The 16,583-nt window shown below is 44.8% G+C and overlaps 1 pseudogene; it reads left to right on the top strand.

Annotated features, from left to right (window-relative positions):
• The first annotated feature begins 1,818 nt into the window (after positions 1-1,818).
• On the top strand, positions 1,819-15,873 carry LOC120836052 (annotated as a pseudogene).
• Positions 15,874-16,583: the final 710 nt, after the last annotated feature.

The following is a 16,583-nucleotide window of genomic DNA, read 5'->3' as shown; positions in this document are numbered from 1 at the left end:
GAGACTGGCAGGTGCTCGTCAGTCGCCACCACGCCTTGAAAGCTACCGGTTCCGAAGAACCGGAGCGCAGAGAACTTGTGGTTCCACGGTCATGGTAGACGCGATTGTCGGCCGCCTCGAAGTCTGGGCGCTGAACGAAGCTCGTCGCAGAGTCAACGCGCAACGGCTCTCGATAGCCGGTACTGTGGCCGAAAGTCGTCGTCGGGGAGTTGAAGGGCGTCCCCGGTGGTCTCGGTAGCGACGCCGACGATGGCGGAAGACAAGCTCGGCCGCAGCGTACGGCACCGCCATGTTGACAAAGTTTAACTTCGCCTCGATCCGAAGCGAAGATCTCGAGCTCAAACTACGGCTCTCGCAAAGTTCGGAAACGTCACTTTGACGTCAGCGACAACTTCGACAAACGAGGTTTTTTTTTTAACACAAACTTTGGAGGGATTTGGAGCATCAGCCGGTCGCCTAGGGACAATCTGCAAAGCATTAATTTTCGCTTGGCGTAGGGATGTAGGGACAAACGGGTGTACGTCATCGGCGAAGCCGTTCAATCAGCGGGCTCCTCGCGCCCCTTGATGAACTTCGCTACATTCTGCCTCTCTCAAAGAAATTAGCGTTCGAATGATTGACACCTCGCTCGGCGCGACGTCAGCGTCGCGAGAGTCCAATTAGCGCGTTCCGCAAACTTTGGGTACAAAGTTGTGCTTGACGGGTTTAGCGACCCAGTGCTTCGCCCCAATAAATATCATTCACCACGTGGAGATGCGGTTGCTTTTTATACTCCGTTTCACCGAATGATGTACCGCAGGGAAGGCTACAAGCGCGAGCTCCTTGCTCTAGGGCACGTCTTGGCTGCACAAGCTCTCGTGCTCTAAGGGCTGCTGCCCACGCTATGAGCTCGCGCTTCTAGCCTTCGCTGCGGTACAACATAATGTGAAACGTAGTATAGTAGAAGGAACAGACACAGAAAGGAACGTTCCAAACTCAGCTCTCAAACTCAAACGTCCCTTTCTGTGTCTGCTCCTTCTACTGAAAAGTTTTAGTAGTGGGCTTTACATCGCGAGAGTTGAAGGCGTAGCTCCGTTTATGGAAGAAACTGCGTAGAACATTCTTCAGCATTTCAAAACGAGAGGCGCCAGTATGGACGAGAGTCGCGTTTGCACTCCGACCGAGGATTTTTTTCTTATTGTTTCGCAGAAACAGAGCTACACTTCGATATTTCACCAACGTAAACTGTACAACCAAATAACATACTATCAGGAATGAGCTCGCTACGCGCACACACCGATTGTTAAAACAGTAACCAAAAATAACTTACCTCACTGTAGTCTTTCAGATACTTCTTAGATGGACATGTCTTTCTGCGGCGGTTCATTTCTTTGCGTTCGTCAAAGCGGCGAATGACAACTGCGGACTAAACATAAGTTTATGAAGTTTCAGCGTATTAGTCAAAGTCGCTTCCAAGCACGCGCGTTTGGCTCATTTGGAGTTTCAGTTCACATTCAGTATCAACGTTGTTTGGCTCTGGTTCAGAGCACCGTGGCTCAGAGTAAACGATATTCATGACAGCATTATAATATAAAACTTTTTTATAAAACACTACTGTTAAGTTCGAAAACAAATACATAGTTTCATTTGCTTAACATTCTCTTGACATTATTCGCACAGCTTGCACATAAAACGTGCTTTGCGAAGTTTGGCTTATTGAGCATTTAGCGTGAAAGAGGCTGCCCTCTGGCAACGTTAGTCGTAAAAGCGCGCGAAATTGCCAGAGATTTGGCTACCGTGTTTGATGGTTGACGCGCTCGCACCTGAACTTCTCGCACGATGTCTCGTGTTCTAGTCCATTTTATCGACGACAACACGTATGACCTGGTAAAAAAAGAAGACATTCGCGGAAAGCGATTGTTGGTGACCGCGAGAGACAAAGTCAAGGTAAATTGGCGCGGCATGGGGATTTACCAAGCAGTGGTAGTAGACGTTTCAGGTAAGTTGTTCTGGTGGCCAAGTTTGCCCGATCTCTTGCAAATACTATATTTTTCTGTAATTTCAGATAATGAGCATGACCTATCCCAGGAAATGAACGACCTGATCGTAACTAAGAGCAAAGCCATGGTGCGACAAAGTTTTGTCAAAATAATTCTCTTTTTTTTTTTGTTGTTTTGTTTCTTTTACTTTGATGTAATAGTTGATGTTATTTATTTCGCTTGCGAGGTAGAAATGTAGAGGCGTGCTGATGTTGGGGTAAGGCTGACGCCCACGCAAATAGTGTGCCCACAACACCGACGCCGCCACAGGCTTCCTAAAAGAAAAGAAATAAAAAACGAAATCAACGGCGTCTGATAGTGTTGTGTAATGTCGTGCTACCGAACACGACAGCTCAAGTACATGAATTATTCCTTTGGAATTAATTTACTGACCACGGCCCCGAGGCAAAACTGTGGCCTACGGGTCTCTAGTTTACGGGTTCGAAATCCGGTTGAAGTACCCGCACTGTAACGAAGGCCCATTGCAGAAAGGCGTCGTGAAACTCAGATTTGGGTTGCACGAGATGCACTTTGTTTTTCGGGCACGTAAACTCCCAAATTTATGTCTTTTATTGACCACGGCGGACCCTGACCCGACAGTTCTTAGTTATTTTTTTAAAAATTCTTCTTAGCTGGCACATTAACAATGCAAACGTGATTTATAGCTGATCGTCATTTTAGGCCATATTATTTTTATATATCAAGAAATTAAAGTCATCTTTGCTCTATCGGCAACTTGCCCAACATATTCGTTACATCAATATTTGAACGCAAAATCATTGATTTTATTTAGCGTTTCCGGGCGTACTTCAACGTCTGCAACCCCTGCCTTGAACTGTGTTCTATTACATTTCAGGCGCATCCAAAAAGGACCCCCTCTGCCCATGTAACGCAGGCCCAAGATCTCTTGAAACGGATAATAGACAAAGGCAGTACTGATGCATTTAAGACGGAAATTGTGGTTTTAGGGAAAGAAAACAAACAGCTGAAAAGGGAGTTGAGGAAAGGAATAAGTATGTGAATTGTTGATGAATATATATTTAACTTTTGGTAGGCCTTGATGGGCTTGTAAGACTGCCACAGCATATCTAAGGAGCCTGCTCCACGGTGCCAGCTGTTTCCTTTTAATTATATACTAATGGTGATAATACATATTTTTTCACTGTTCCGATAAATAGCTTGATGGGGCACTACAGAGGTTTCTGAGATCGTCTATTCAAGGTGGTAAATCATTCTATGTGATGTGAGCATACGAAAAATCCAGAAATAACAGCCATGCACAGTCTCTTTCCCTATTAAACATGTGTCCAAAAGTGTGCAACACTTCCCTTTTCTGCGATATATCACAGAACACTGGAGGGTGCAGTGAGTGCATCCGAACAAAACCGAGCGACCAAGATGCTCGTCTGCCAATCGCGAGCGTTGATCCGAGTGGGAACTGAAATCAACGCGCATGCGGATTGAACCGCACGCACGCTGCTTCTCCGATTTTTTTTTTTACGCCGTGTAATTTCTTATTTTAAGAGATAGAAATACTACACAATGTAATCGCATTCCACGTGGGATAATAATTGGCACATAGGACCCGCGGCATTGAGAAAGAAAACGTCTTCCTCAAGTGTTGACGCAAACGCTCAGAGGAGCAGACGAGCGGGCACATCGCTTTCGCGGAAGGAACGCGAGGAGAAAGCATTGTCCACGTCAATTTCTATCGCCACGGGTACAATAAGCGGTTTTGTTTTCTGAAATTTTGAATACATACTAACTGGCACCTGCCACATTATGTAACAACAAAAAGAAGCGTCTTCAAAAACATCTTTAGTGCCCCTTTAAAGCATCCTCTGCTGTGCACTGAAATTGCTCAAATGAGAAAGATAGCAAGCAAGAGATATAAACAGAAATGGGGACTAATGCCATGATATATCTGAACGCACTTAGGTCCACCAGGCAATTTTCAAGTCAGTTTTTTTCTAAATCTGAACAATAGTTTATAAACACCTCGGATGTAATATATTAATTCAATGCAATATATTAATCTTTTTGAAATTCTTCTCCTATAACCGTGTCATCAATTAATACAACTGTGTATTAACTAAGTGAACAGCACCACCATATTTAAAGGATGTGCTTGTACACAGCAGGACACAGTTAGCATAAACACGACATCGGCGCTTTCTCGCATTTTGGTCAAGTGTGGTGTTGACGAGCATAACATTCAACTGCTTAGGCCGACGACCTAAATGGGCACTCGCCACAACAAAAGTAATTTTCATGACAATTTTTAAAATCTAAGAGAAAAACAACGAAAACCAGCGATTGCTTGCTCGCACTGAGTGTTCGCCTTGTGTACTTTCCTGCAGTTTCCACAGAACATCAATTATTGAAATCTATAAGGAAGCCCATGGAACGACAATGTACTTATACTGTTAGGGCCCAAAAATGTGATCTTCCCTGAGAATCTGAACATGTGGACGTCACGCTCACCTTTCAGTGCAAGTTGTGTAAACTTAGACTTAAAGAAATAAAGAGCGCTCTGCGGTAGTGAAGTTACCCTATTGAAAATTCCATCAAGCTACGTAATTTGGGACACTGACTGCCAGTCAGCAGCCTTGGTGGAACGTGGTGGACCATCAGACGTCATCTGATGGTCCATCAGATGACGTCTGACTGCCACTGCCAAGGGAATTTCATCATCAAGGGCAGCATTTATATAAGAGTAAAGCTATACGCACTCATAAATATCGCCAAATGCCTCGATAAAACAAAATGTTCGAGAAAAAGAAAAAAAAAAAAAAGGCAGGACCAACGCGGATCGAACCCGCGATCGCTTGCGTACAAATCGGAAGCACTACCCGCTATGCTATGCCACCGCTACAGAAACTCGATTTGACTATTCGTTTTATACGAGATGCTTCGGCTGCAAATGCTGTTAAGCCGTCAGCATGTTATGAAAGCACTCGTACATCACTCGCCGTACTTCAGTTCTACTCACCTGCCATGTAGAGTACTTTCGCGTCGTAGAATGATCCTTTTGTTCGCGCGTCATCGGCCCAGTAGACCTGGTACACCTTGTCGTCTTCAACTACACCGCTAAAGTCCCTTACATCGTCGGAACTCACAACAGGCTGGGTCTTGTCGAGTAGAAATTCTACTAAAACATAAGACATTGTAGAGCCCGGGTAGGATCGACAGGTTGGAGCAAGCGGGCAAACAAAACGAGTCGAGAGCGATCGTTCATGAAAGCTCGGCGAAGCCTCCATGGGCGAAGCGAAGTGCGAAGTGTCGCGTTCGACGCTTCGGCGGCTTCGGCGGGCTTCTGATCAAGGTTGTCGGTCGGTTGCGTGTCACATCTCTAACGTCAGCGGTTTTATGGGCTCACGTCCCGAAATCGTTTTCTCGTGCATAGATTACTTTTCGTATTCATAGATTTGACGAAATAGTGGTATCCGAACGAACTTTACGTCCTTTGACCGTACTTCTGTCTGCACGTCAAAGCTTTCTGACGTACAGTCAGAGACAATCGATGTACAGTCAGAATCACCACCAGGACATCCTGATGGCATTTCGCGGCGGCCGACTGCCACCAGGAAACCATCAGAAAGCCGAGAAGCGGGGTCTGACTGGAGTTTGACTGTCGGTCAGAGTAACTTGTTGTCCAATCAGACATGCTTGACGTACAGTCAGGCACACTCAGCGGTCCACTAGAAAACATTGACTGCCAAACAGCGTCACATTGATGGATTTTTCCTTCGGGTAACTGTATGATGTTAGCAAGCGTCTTGCGGAAGTGCACGTTTTTTTTTAATCGCACCTTGTTATTTAATTTAGTAAGGCTAATAGGTAACTTTTTCAATAATCGTTTAAGGATCGAAGTGTGAACTGGAAACTTGTAGAGTGCATTGAGAAACACCCAATTGAAGTGTTTTCTACATAGTATGCTTTGCGTGCTTCTTTTTTTTTTCAGCCTTCAAAAAACGCCCGCAAAATGCACAAAATACTGCAACAAAGTGACGTGTTGGGCTAGTTGGTTTGAGATGAACATCTTGGAACATCAGAAACTTGAACAAGAGTAAAGGAACAAACACGGCAGGACGACGCCGTCCTGTCGTGTTTGTTCCTTTACTCTTGTCCAAGTTTCTTTGCCGCTGTTTATTCCCAAGATGTTCAACAGAAAATACTACATGACAATGCGCTCCCCCTATTATATTCTTTAAAGGCCGGAAAAAATTACCACGCCAAGCGCATCATGCTGCAAACAGCTTAAATGGGTGTTTTTCAGTGTGCTCTAAAACTTTCCAATTCACAACTCAGCCCTTGAACAAATATGAAAAAAGTTAGTTTATTAGTCTTAATTAATTAAATAACCAGGCGCACTAAAAAAATCCGGGCACTCTCGCAAGGCGCTTGCTCACAACATGCAGTTGGTTTCACTTCCGCAAAGCACTCCATTTTTTTTAAAGTTTGGAGCAAGTTATTTGGCGCAATTTGTATATTTGTCTACTCATCCACTGGGCTCCTTTTGCTGTGAGTGATTGGTCTCTGCCGGCAATAAAGCTAGGTATAGAAGCATGGGTACCATACTTGGGTAGTAATTTATTACAGTCATTGAAATAGTGCAATCTGATTACTTTTTCGAGTAATTTGGAACCTAATTCACTACATTGACAACAGTAATTGTAATTGTAGTCTAATAACTTATAATACTAGTATTGGCAAAATTTGGAATGATTATTACAACTCTTTTCATGATTTCGTCCAACGTTAACTCAGCTCTATTCAGTCACCGACAGTAAAAACTGCATTGGTTATCTGCCTGGTTGTCCAAGCAGTAGCCAACCAGGACAATTAACCTGAGACAACCTCAATGTATTTCCTTCTCTGACCCCTTCTCTCTCTCTCTTCTATCAGCTTGCAGGGCATTCAAAGCACTAAAACTGCCTGTGTATTGATTATGTAAGCACAGCTTAACTGTCAAAGCACATAAGGGGCACCCAGGACATGCCTACATAAAAAGCGCAAGAAAGACGTCTTCTCTAGGGTCAATTCATAAGCTAGTCGACCACACAACGTCGAGCGACCTGCTGCAAAATATCTCAAAAACAGGTCCCCAGCAGTGCGACCGCGTCATGTTTCTGTTTTAATTAAGCCAGTGAGCCAACGTTTTCACACACACATTCCTGATCTTTGTGAAACTAAGGGAAGGGAGAGCAAACTTGCCAATTAGATAATCGCCATTGCCTTTAGCGGCCACGCGTGTAGTGACTAAATTTTAGGCAGTATCAGACGTCATACGGATACACCATATTATCAAAATGGATTGGCAAAGGGAATAAAAATATGCTCAGGATAATATGATATGAAAATAGTGATTTTGATTTTTCGAGTCATAGGCAGAAACAGATAGAGGTTACTCTAGGTCTGTACGTTGATTTATGTAAGATATTTCATCTTATTAATCATAATACTGTATTGAAAAGATAGAGCACTAGGGTATACGTGGATCTGCACTAAAACTAAGAATCATATTTATAATAGAATTATCAACAAAAATGAGACCAGAGTCCCCCAAGGGAGCTTGTTTGGACCATGTCGTTTGTAATATTCATACATAATATAGTACGCTTAAAGGGCGTTTCTGAGATTGTCTGCTCTTGGTGTTAGCTCAATCTACGGGGTGTAAGCTTCCTAAGAATAAAAAGGAATTGAGCTCATGCGATGTTTTTTTCCCTGCTAAAAATGTGATCTACGATTGGGACGCGCCCCTTCCCTAGACGAACTTCCTGCTCAGAAAAGGCGGGGGATAATCCAGCCAAGGCGGCGGCGGCGTGACGACACTGCTCGTCGGCCATCCGTGAGCCACCGTTCCCACAGCAGATGATGCCGCGTCGTCCGCTATTAGAACGGTGGCTCACGGTTGGCTGACAAGCAGTGTCGTCACGATCCCATTTAGGGGCTCCTGAATCCGTGAAAGTTCTTGGTTTATTTTTTTACTGAATCACATTCTTGAACTGAATATGTCGAGTATCAGACGACTAAATTCGACTAAACATAGGCCCAGAACGCATGTAAGCCGTTATATCGGATCAGGCACATAGCCAGGATTTTGTTCCACGGGGAGTGGGGCCTTGCTCATGACAAAGGTCATTGATTGGGAAGGGGGGAGAATTTTAGTGCACAAAATGCTATCGGTTGAAGTCGCGTAGCTCAAAGGAAACCAGTTGTGAAGTTAACGCATTACTTTCTAAAAGGAATTCGTAAATGTAAAGAATTAGTTTTTGCACAGTAGCAATTCTAATTGTACCTAACTATATTTGGAGCGAAGTAGTTGTAATTGTAATTTAAATACTTTTACGAAGTAATTTACCCAAGTTTTATGGGCACTTCTTATAGTGAAAGGTACTTTCAATGAAAAGCAGTGTTAAAGGCCAACCAACAAGCAGAGCGGGAGGTTCGTTTCGATTTCTCCTTTCCACCCGAAAGAGGGGAGAGCCCTCTTCTCGGTGAAGGTTACCTTCCAGACCTGCTTCCCGGGAGAGGAAGGGGGGGGGGGGGGGGGGGGAGAACGTGAGGAGGAATTGAGCGAAGGACATTGGGAAAGGGTCTTCTTCCCGCAGAAGCTGCTCCATGCGCGGCGGGCCTCAAGTAAACATGATGTATATTGACTTTCACTATAGTTGTTCGGAAAAGTTTTTTTTCTTTTATGACAGCTGCAGACGAATACCTGGAGCGGGCTGAAAAGATACTGAGCGCAGTCGCACCTTTCTAGACCCTGTGCATTGCCCAGGGAGAGGACGTCACTTTTAGTGGAAATGATGTCATAATACTGGATGGGTTAGGCACTAAGTCAGAAAGGTAAGTTCTTTGTTTGATCCCCGCCTTGGAAACAGATGTGAGAGCTCATGCACTCGGAGAGGAAAATTACTTTTCTCTTTTCTGGGATGGAAAGGCAAAATCGACAGGCAGTTTCCTCCTCTCTGCTTCTTTGTCAGTCTGTAATGTCGCAATCAGCAGGTCCGCAGCGTAAAAAATGCGTTTAGGCTATGCCACCTTGCTCTTCTGCAAGAAAAGCACTTCCATTTAGTATTTGGTACGTGCTTGAACACTATTTCTTTACGTGCAGAAGTACCAGGAGCGCCAATGCGGGGCCCGGTTCAATTTCGCCCACCTGTTATCCCTCTTGCACACACAGTCGCAGATGTGGACCTTAAAGAGACCAGTGTGCCTCGTCTGCACCAAACATTGTTCTCGGAACTTTGTCAGGTGGAGTAGAATCGCTTATTATCAGTGTTTCTTGCACCCTAATGGAAACTGCAGGAGCTTTCACAGTACACTTTTGTGTGAAAACCGCTCACGTGCGAGTAAGTTTCCTGGTCTTGCCCAACATATTTAGCAGCCAAGTGGTCAGATTCAACAAAGGTCCGGAGCTGCGAGACGAGCTACAACCAGACAGACCAGATGGCATGGCGCTGCGGCAGGAGCCACAAGGCGTGCCACAAGAGCCAGAGAAGCTAGAAGACGTGCCACAAGAGCCAGAGGAGCTAGAAGACGTGCCACAAGACCCTCCACAAGACTATCGCTCACTTGAACACTCCCCATAAGAGCATCTAAAAGAACACTCCCCAAAGCCACCTCCACCCCCCCCCCCCCCCACAACACCACCCTCCGCAGTGCCAGTTTCGGCACAAGAAACATGACAACATGATACGTATGTAGGAACCCTTTAGGATGTTAGCATTCATGTTTCAAAAACTAGTCTCCAATTTACACCATGGGCACGCCTTAGCAAGGCTTCAACGACCTACACACACCAGCAGCAAGATTGTGGCTCCCAGAGGCCTTATTTAGGAGCCTGTATAGGATCCAGAACATCTGTTATTTTGTGTTCTTTGCTCATTGCATGTGTGGAGACTTCTCCATTGCCTGGAAATGAGTGCCAAAGAGACGGGGACTACTATCCTTATCTAACAAAGCCACAGAAGGCTCACTGATGCACTTATCAGCCTCTCTTGTTTTGGTGATGAATGCTTTCTGAATTTCTCTTGTGAATTTATGCAGCGGCCAAACAGGCCGCTGCATAAATGATCGCGCGAGAGAGCACCCGACAACTATCAAACAGCATCAGGGCATTTAGCTGTGCATTGTGATTGATGCACTTATCAGCCCCTCTCGTTTTGATAATGAATGCTTTGTGAATTTCTCTGCTTGTTTTTTTTTGCTGTGTCGTCCCAGAATGGTTGTGTTTGACAACAACGGGCTGCACGGGCACCAATTAGCATCAGGGCATTCAGCTGTGCATTGTAATTGGTGCCCGTGCAGCCCGTTGTTGTCAAACACAACCATTCTGGGACGACACAGCAAAAAAAAAAAAAAAAAAAACAAGCAGAGAAATTCACAAAGCATTCATTATCAAAACGAGAGGGGCTGATAAGTGCATCAATCACAATGCACAGCTAAATGCCCTGATGGCGCCTGTTTGATAGTTGTCGTGTGCTCTCTCGCGCGATCATTTATGCAGCGGCCTGTTTGCCCTACATAAGAGCACAGCTGCTTAAACAGGCCGCTGCATAAATGATTGTGCGAGAGAGCACGCAGCAACTATCAAACAGGCGGCGTATGGGCATTTGGCTGTGCATAGTGATCGATAACCGTGCAGCTTGTTGTTGTCCAACACTACCATTTTGGGACGACGCAGAGAAAAACCAGACAGAGAAATTCACGAAGCGTTCATCATCAAAACAAGAGGGGCTGATACGTGCATTAGCGAGCCTTATCTGACTTTTATATTTAGGAAAGAGTGGGGACGCTGGAAGTGAGATGGTTTTATTTAGGTATTTAAGTATTTGTGTTTTCTAATAAACTCTCAATTGCGAGTGCGCCCCGTGTTGTCGTCTTCTTCAATTGTCCCCGTCCCTTTGGTGGTCATTTCCACTCATGAACCAACTAGCCCAACCAAACATTTTGTCTTTATTGCCTTGTCCGCACCAGGGTAATCGTTTGTGTATAAGTGGGTCAACTTAAGGCGTCTGTGACAGCAATGGATGCGGTTAGCGAACTCTACTACTGCCGGCCAGCACCTGTGCCTGGGCATGCAGTTTTGGAACATAACTTAACAACCTCTGTTTTCACCTTGGTTGCACAGAAGCACCACCTAAAGGTTGTTTTTATTGAGGATAGCTATATGCATTAAATAAATTCGTAGTTTACTTTCATGCTGCACGCTGTTGGTGCGGCAATTAAAAAATCGAATCAAAACTTAAATAAACTATTTCCTGCTAGTTCTTGTCGGAAGACTCTGGGATGCCTGACGCTGCAGCGTAAAAGCTGAAACATGTCGTCTTACCGGAAGCTGGGCAGCGCGAGCTCCATCTACGACGAAGTGAGCAGAGTGCGCTCTATCAGTGTGCGCTGGAAGTGAGATATGGTCATTTCATTTAGTTGGAGTGTGCGCTGTGATGGATGGAGCGCACTCAAGCGCGTTAACTTAAAGCGCCCAACAAAGGGAGGCACTATTCCATAATATCACAGACATGAGTGATACTGTAGAGCTGCTAATGTTTGCAAGCTACTCATTTTCGCGACCTTTACGAATGAGAAAATTCACTAAATTTAAAGGCCAACCCATAACAGTTCTGTGTTTAAAAGAAAAAAAAACACTTGAGTCATCCTCATTTGGCCTGGAAAATCACGAATACCAAATTTATTTTTAGACTGGATGCCTGGAGGAGCCATAAAACCATTCAGAAAGTAGAGCTGAAGCCCCGCCTTACGCGGCATAAAAGCATGAGGGGGAAATATTTAAAGAGGAGCGGCATCACGACAAGGGATCCTTGGAATCTCCGCAAGTCGTACCTGATTGATCAAAAAAGCATTTGTTGTTCGTCTTTTGCTACCAATGTTAGCTCCCATGCTGGGTCTGATAAACGGAAGGTTAGTACTGCTACCACTGTTTGTATAAGTTTTAGTGAACGTTGAACACTCGTGAAGGGTTGCGGCGGAAACTAGGCATCTGTAGCAAACGATGCGCTAGTTGGCGAGAACAGAATGTGCTGCACTGGATGACGCTGTGCACTTGTGAAGCGCCGGATCGCGGCAGTGTACATTGCTTGCCTTGTCGTCTGCTCGGTCGGTGCTGCTGAGGTCGCTGTTAATTCCAAACAAGATTTCTGAGCTTACATAAGGCTCCAAAACGAATGAAATGTTTTAATAACACATGTATATGATGTTCACATATTTCCATGTAAGTAAACATCCAGTAAGTAAAAACATGTGATGTTCTTTTATATTCTTTGCATACGCAAGCGTTTGCCGCTACTCGCTGCTAGTCATCGAGAGATGGCGCTCGAGCTTCGCTTCCCAGCTGAAATCGCTTGACGTGACGTCCCGCCCCAGCAAATGTTTATCATATTTCTTCGCATTGATGTTTCTGGAGGAAAAGCTGTTCCAATTCGAATTCACAGGATACAAATGTGCTGGAGTTTATCTCTAGATCATTCTTCTCTAAAACCTGTTTAGCTTCTCTTTAAAGGGCAGCTCCTGGTTTGGTGCTTTTTAACAGTACATATTTTTTAATGACAGGAATAAACTGCGCCGGGAAATATGTTAATTTCACTAAAAAACATTTGCTGAGTGTTTAATCGAAATTGAAGTCCACATCGAAACCGAAACCATTTTGCAACTCGAGGTGGCCACCATTTTGAATAGCTGGGGCCATGACGTCACATATTGTGTTCACGGTAGCTAGAATGCAGGAAGAACTGCTGCTCCAGGTATTATCGCGTCTAGTGCAATTCCACTGGATTAGGAGAGTAAACAGGCCACTTAGATTTGTTCGCGGTCTGCTGCTCCCTTATGGTGGCCAGTGTCGCCACCGTGAAAAAGACTGGCAGAATGCTATGCAGGGAGCTCCTGGCTCACAATATGTGACGTCACAGCCCCAGCTATACAAGATGACTGCCACCTCGGGTTCGGTGTTGCCTGTAGAGTGGTGGTGGGGACGTGAGCTCATCAGTTTCAAGAAGAATTTTTTCTCAGAAATGTACACCTTTCAGTCGAGTTACTTTATGCACATGCTCATGGGATAACAGATGGTGCAACCTCAATAGAAATCTGTGATCACAGAAACTTCGGCGGAGCTGTCCCTTAAGAGCACACGAAATCTTTTGGTTTGTAAAGGCTCGCATTCCGTCCTCTAAATTCGTAAAATTTAATGGCTGTGAATACATCCATTGTCCCTGATTCGTGAAAAACGTGGGACCGTAAAAATGAAGGATTTGACACTACTTCGTATTATTACAGGCTGTGGAACTTTTGGCGGGATCTGAAATTTTCCTCCCTTAATTGAGCCTCGCAGCAGTGAGACGATGTAAGACTGCCCCCAGTATGGCACTGGTGCTGCTAACCACCATTTTTACGAACGAGGCGCTCCTTGCGTGCTCCATGACGGGACACGGTGCACATGGGCTCTTCAGAAGTCAAGACGTCACCCGTCCGGCTCTCAACCAGACAGGAGTCGACGCCATTCTAGGTTGATATTCTTAAGTGGTTTTAATACTATTCATAAAAGGTGCCATTTTAGACTAAATTAATAGGCACACTTTTGGATATATGCCAGTTGGAGTAGCCAGAGGAAATTCTACAAGGTTCCGCTTAATTATAAAACCAGTAGAATTTCCTAGGAGTGCTACCTAGGTGGTGCCAACATAGAGCAAGTGCTCACGTGCTTTCACTGATCCTTTCCAGCAGGTGTTCTTGAAATTAGAGTTACATTTTCTTTTGTTTCTTACATAAAGGCTTCTGTACAAAAATAAACCACTGCATAGAATGTTCCTGGCATGCATAAGAAAACGTGAAGAGAGATGGGCATATAATATAATCCTGGTTGTTTCAAAGTTTACAATGAAGAACAGCTTGCCAACCTGGGGCGCAGACCCATTGAAGCTGATTAAGGGCTTCGGCACTCGCTTGAGCGAGCTCAGAGCACAAGCATACAAGCAAGGTGCAGTGTTTTGCCATATAGATCACCTTTAATTTTATAATCACTATTGGTGGAAGAATTTGAATTCTCCTCTGCTTATACGTTCTTAACAACACCAATATGTTGCGTGCTATATATCATATTACAAGATATTCCCTCCCCAAAAGGAAGGCAGCTGGCGTGAAAACAGGCAGTGGGCTAGTTCTTGTTGCGCTACTGGAAGAATTGTAAAATTTAAAATCGGTATGCATTCAACCCAACAACGTAAAGGAGCTTAGAGTGATAAACCGGCAGCTGAAGGTGATCCCCCTTTCCGGCCACAGCCATGCATTTTTTTTACTCGTACATCGGTTCACCAAATGCATGAAACTATGGCCAAGCGATGGCAGCACCCAGTGTGTGTCGGAGTAGTCTAGGGTAAAACCACTGAATGTTTCCAGAACAGCAAAACTACCAAAATTTGTTTCAAAATCACGCCGTGGCACTCCAGTCGAGCGTCAACCAAGTTCGTCAGTATGACGGCCCTTTGCCATGACTGCTTATGCCACGACTGTGCTTGTGCACATTTTCTTCATCAATTTTTTTTTAATGCGAAAGCATTAACTGGTTCAGTGGAGCGAGGTGACGTCATCAGTTGGAAGCGCGAAAATGGGTCCTAGTTTCCGTGCGCCTTCGGTTCCATTGGCTGGTGTGCGTCGACGGGGCTCCCAATGGCCGCTGCGCCACGGCCTCCGAGATCCCGAAGCGCGCGCGCGCTAGTACGTAGCAGGCAACAAAGGGAGCGGACGAGCAGACGACAAAGGAAGCGGACGAGCGGCCTTGCATGCTTTTTCTCTCTCCATCAATTAAAAAAAGATTGCGCTGCTCACCTGCACCTTCACCTCCACTTCCTCATTAAAATTATTTTTCTTTGCTCTAGGTCGTTGCACGCCTTTGGTCTCGCTCGTTTGCTCTCTCGCGCCTTGGGAATCACCCAAGTCCAGGAGTGGGCCTGTATAGGTCAAGCGATAGGTTTTACATACAATTTTCAGTTATTCTGGTCTATTCGTTTCACGTCAATACTGACGACTTCGGCTATGTCGCCACCGATATCGGTCAGTCAAAACGCCTGGGCATAGTTCAAGCTATGCTCAATACTTGCTGCAATTGGGCGCCGTTGGGAACATTCTGTGGCTCTAGTTCCAGCGACGGCCAAACTGCGGCTCGTGAGCCACATGCGGTTCTTCGTGTGCGCAAGTGCGGCGCTTGTGATAACAATATCATTATGACCAAAAACTAAGGTTGTTTATGCAAGAATGCCCTTGTGCAACACGCAAAAGGGCGTAAAGTTACTGTGTTCAAAGCCGTGGTATGGGTATTCAATGTGAAAAAAAACAACATAAAATCAGCAGTCGGAAAGGTTTGCAGATCAAAGATACGTAAGCTGGATCTTAAATTTCGATAGCTTATTTGATTCTTTTCCAGATGACAAGTAGAGGCAGCGTGTTATTTGTGCACTATTTAGCACGAAATATTCTGGCAAAGATGGAAGTACTAAATGAAAGGCTGAGCTACACATGCAGTTCAAAGACCTGTGAATTGTATTTAGTGGCTTACCTTTGTCTTATCTATTTTTCTTTCCGATGAAAGCACTTAGCAGACACCAATAACTTATGTGAAACTATGGCACTGTAAAACCATGCTGCTTTTATTCAGGTAAGCTGCGTCATTGCTTTTATTAAGCTACGGCGCAGCGAGTATCTATCATATAATTCAGAAAACATGTGGAGAAAGACAATAGTCCTGCCATACAAATCAGTGTTGTAATCATTCCAACCAAACAGCTCCCTGATAATTTCGCTGGCCGCTCCTCGGCAATATTAGTCTAGCCACCCCTGCTGAAGGCGGAACCACTAAGTCCTGCCATCTTTTTGTGGTTGTCATCACATCTGTAGTAAAGTAACCTGATGAGTAGACAACAGAGTGTACTACCTGATGACGCTATGTAGTGTGTGTGCATTGGGGAAGCGGGTTTCATTTCCTGCTGAGGAACATAGTTTAACTTGATTGCTAGCCCTTTTACATCGCTGACTCAAATGAACAATGCCTAAATTATTCAGCACCAAGAAGGTGTAGGTTAAAATCTTATGGTATATTCCTGTTAGCCTAAAGAGCACTGTTTTGTAATACATTATTGAAACTAACAATCAAAAAGCATGCTAATTTATTCGCAATTAGAATGCTAGTGTTGGGCAGTGGTGGTTTATCTTTAAAGGGATGTGGAACCGAAATTTGGATTTCACAAAACAAGGCCCGAGCGAAAGGCAGGACGCTACAGGCCCTATAAGATCACTCTCGCAGCAGTATTTCGAATAGACGGCCGTATTTTTGGAAAAGGAGGACGTGATTGAACGAAGCCGACGAGGCTGAGAAGACATGCCACATCGCGATTCTCATTCGCTCTCCTTTTTGCTTCGTACACTCAAGGAGGAGAAAAACCAGGCCGCTTTCTCACGCTCTCAACTGCTCCGGGAGAATGTCTACGTCACATTCTTCGCTCAGTCACACATTTCTTTTCTAAAAATTGTTGTGTCCAGAAGTAGACACACGGA

The sequence above is a fragment of the Ixodes scapularis genome, unplaced genomic scaffold, assembly GCF_016920785.2.
Source record: "Ixodes scapularis isolate PalLabHiFi unplaced genomic scaffold, ASM1692078v2 PGA_scaffold2__306_contigs__length_199485367, whole genome shotgun sequence".
NCBI lineage: Eukaryota > Metazoa > Arthropoda > Arachnida > Ixodida > Ixodidae > Ixodes > Ixodes scapularis.
This window is presented reverse-complemented; position numbering and strand designations above follow the sequence as displayed.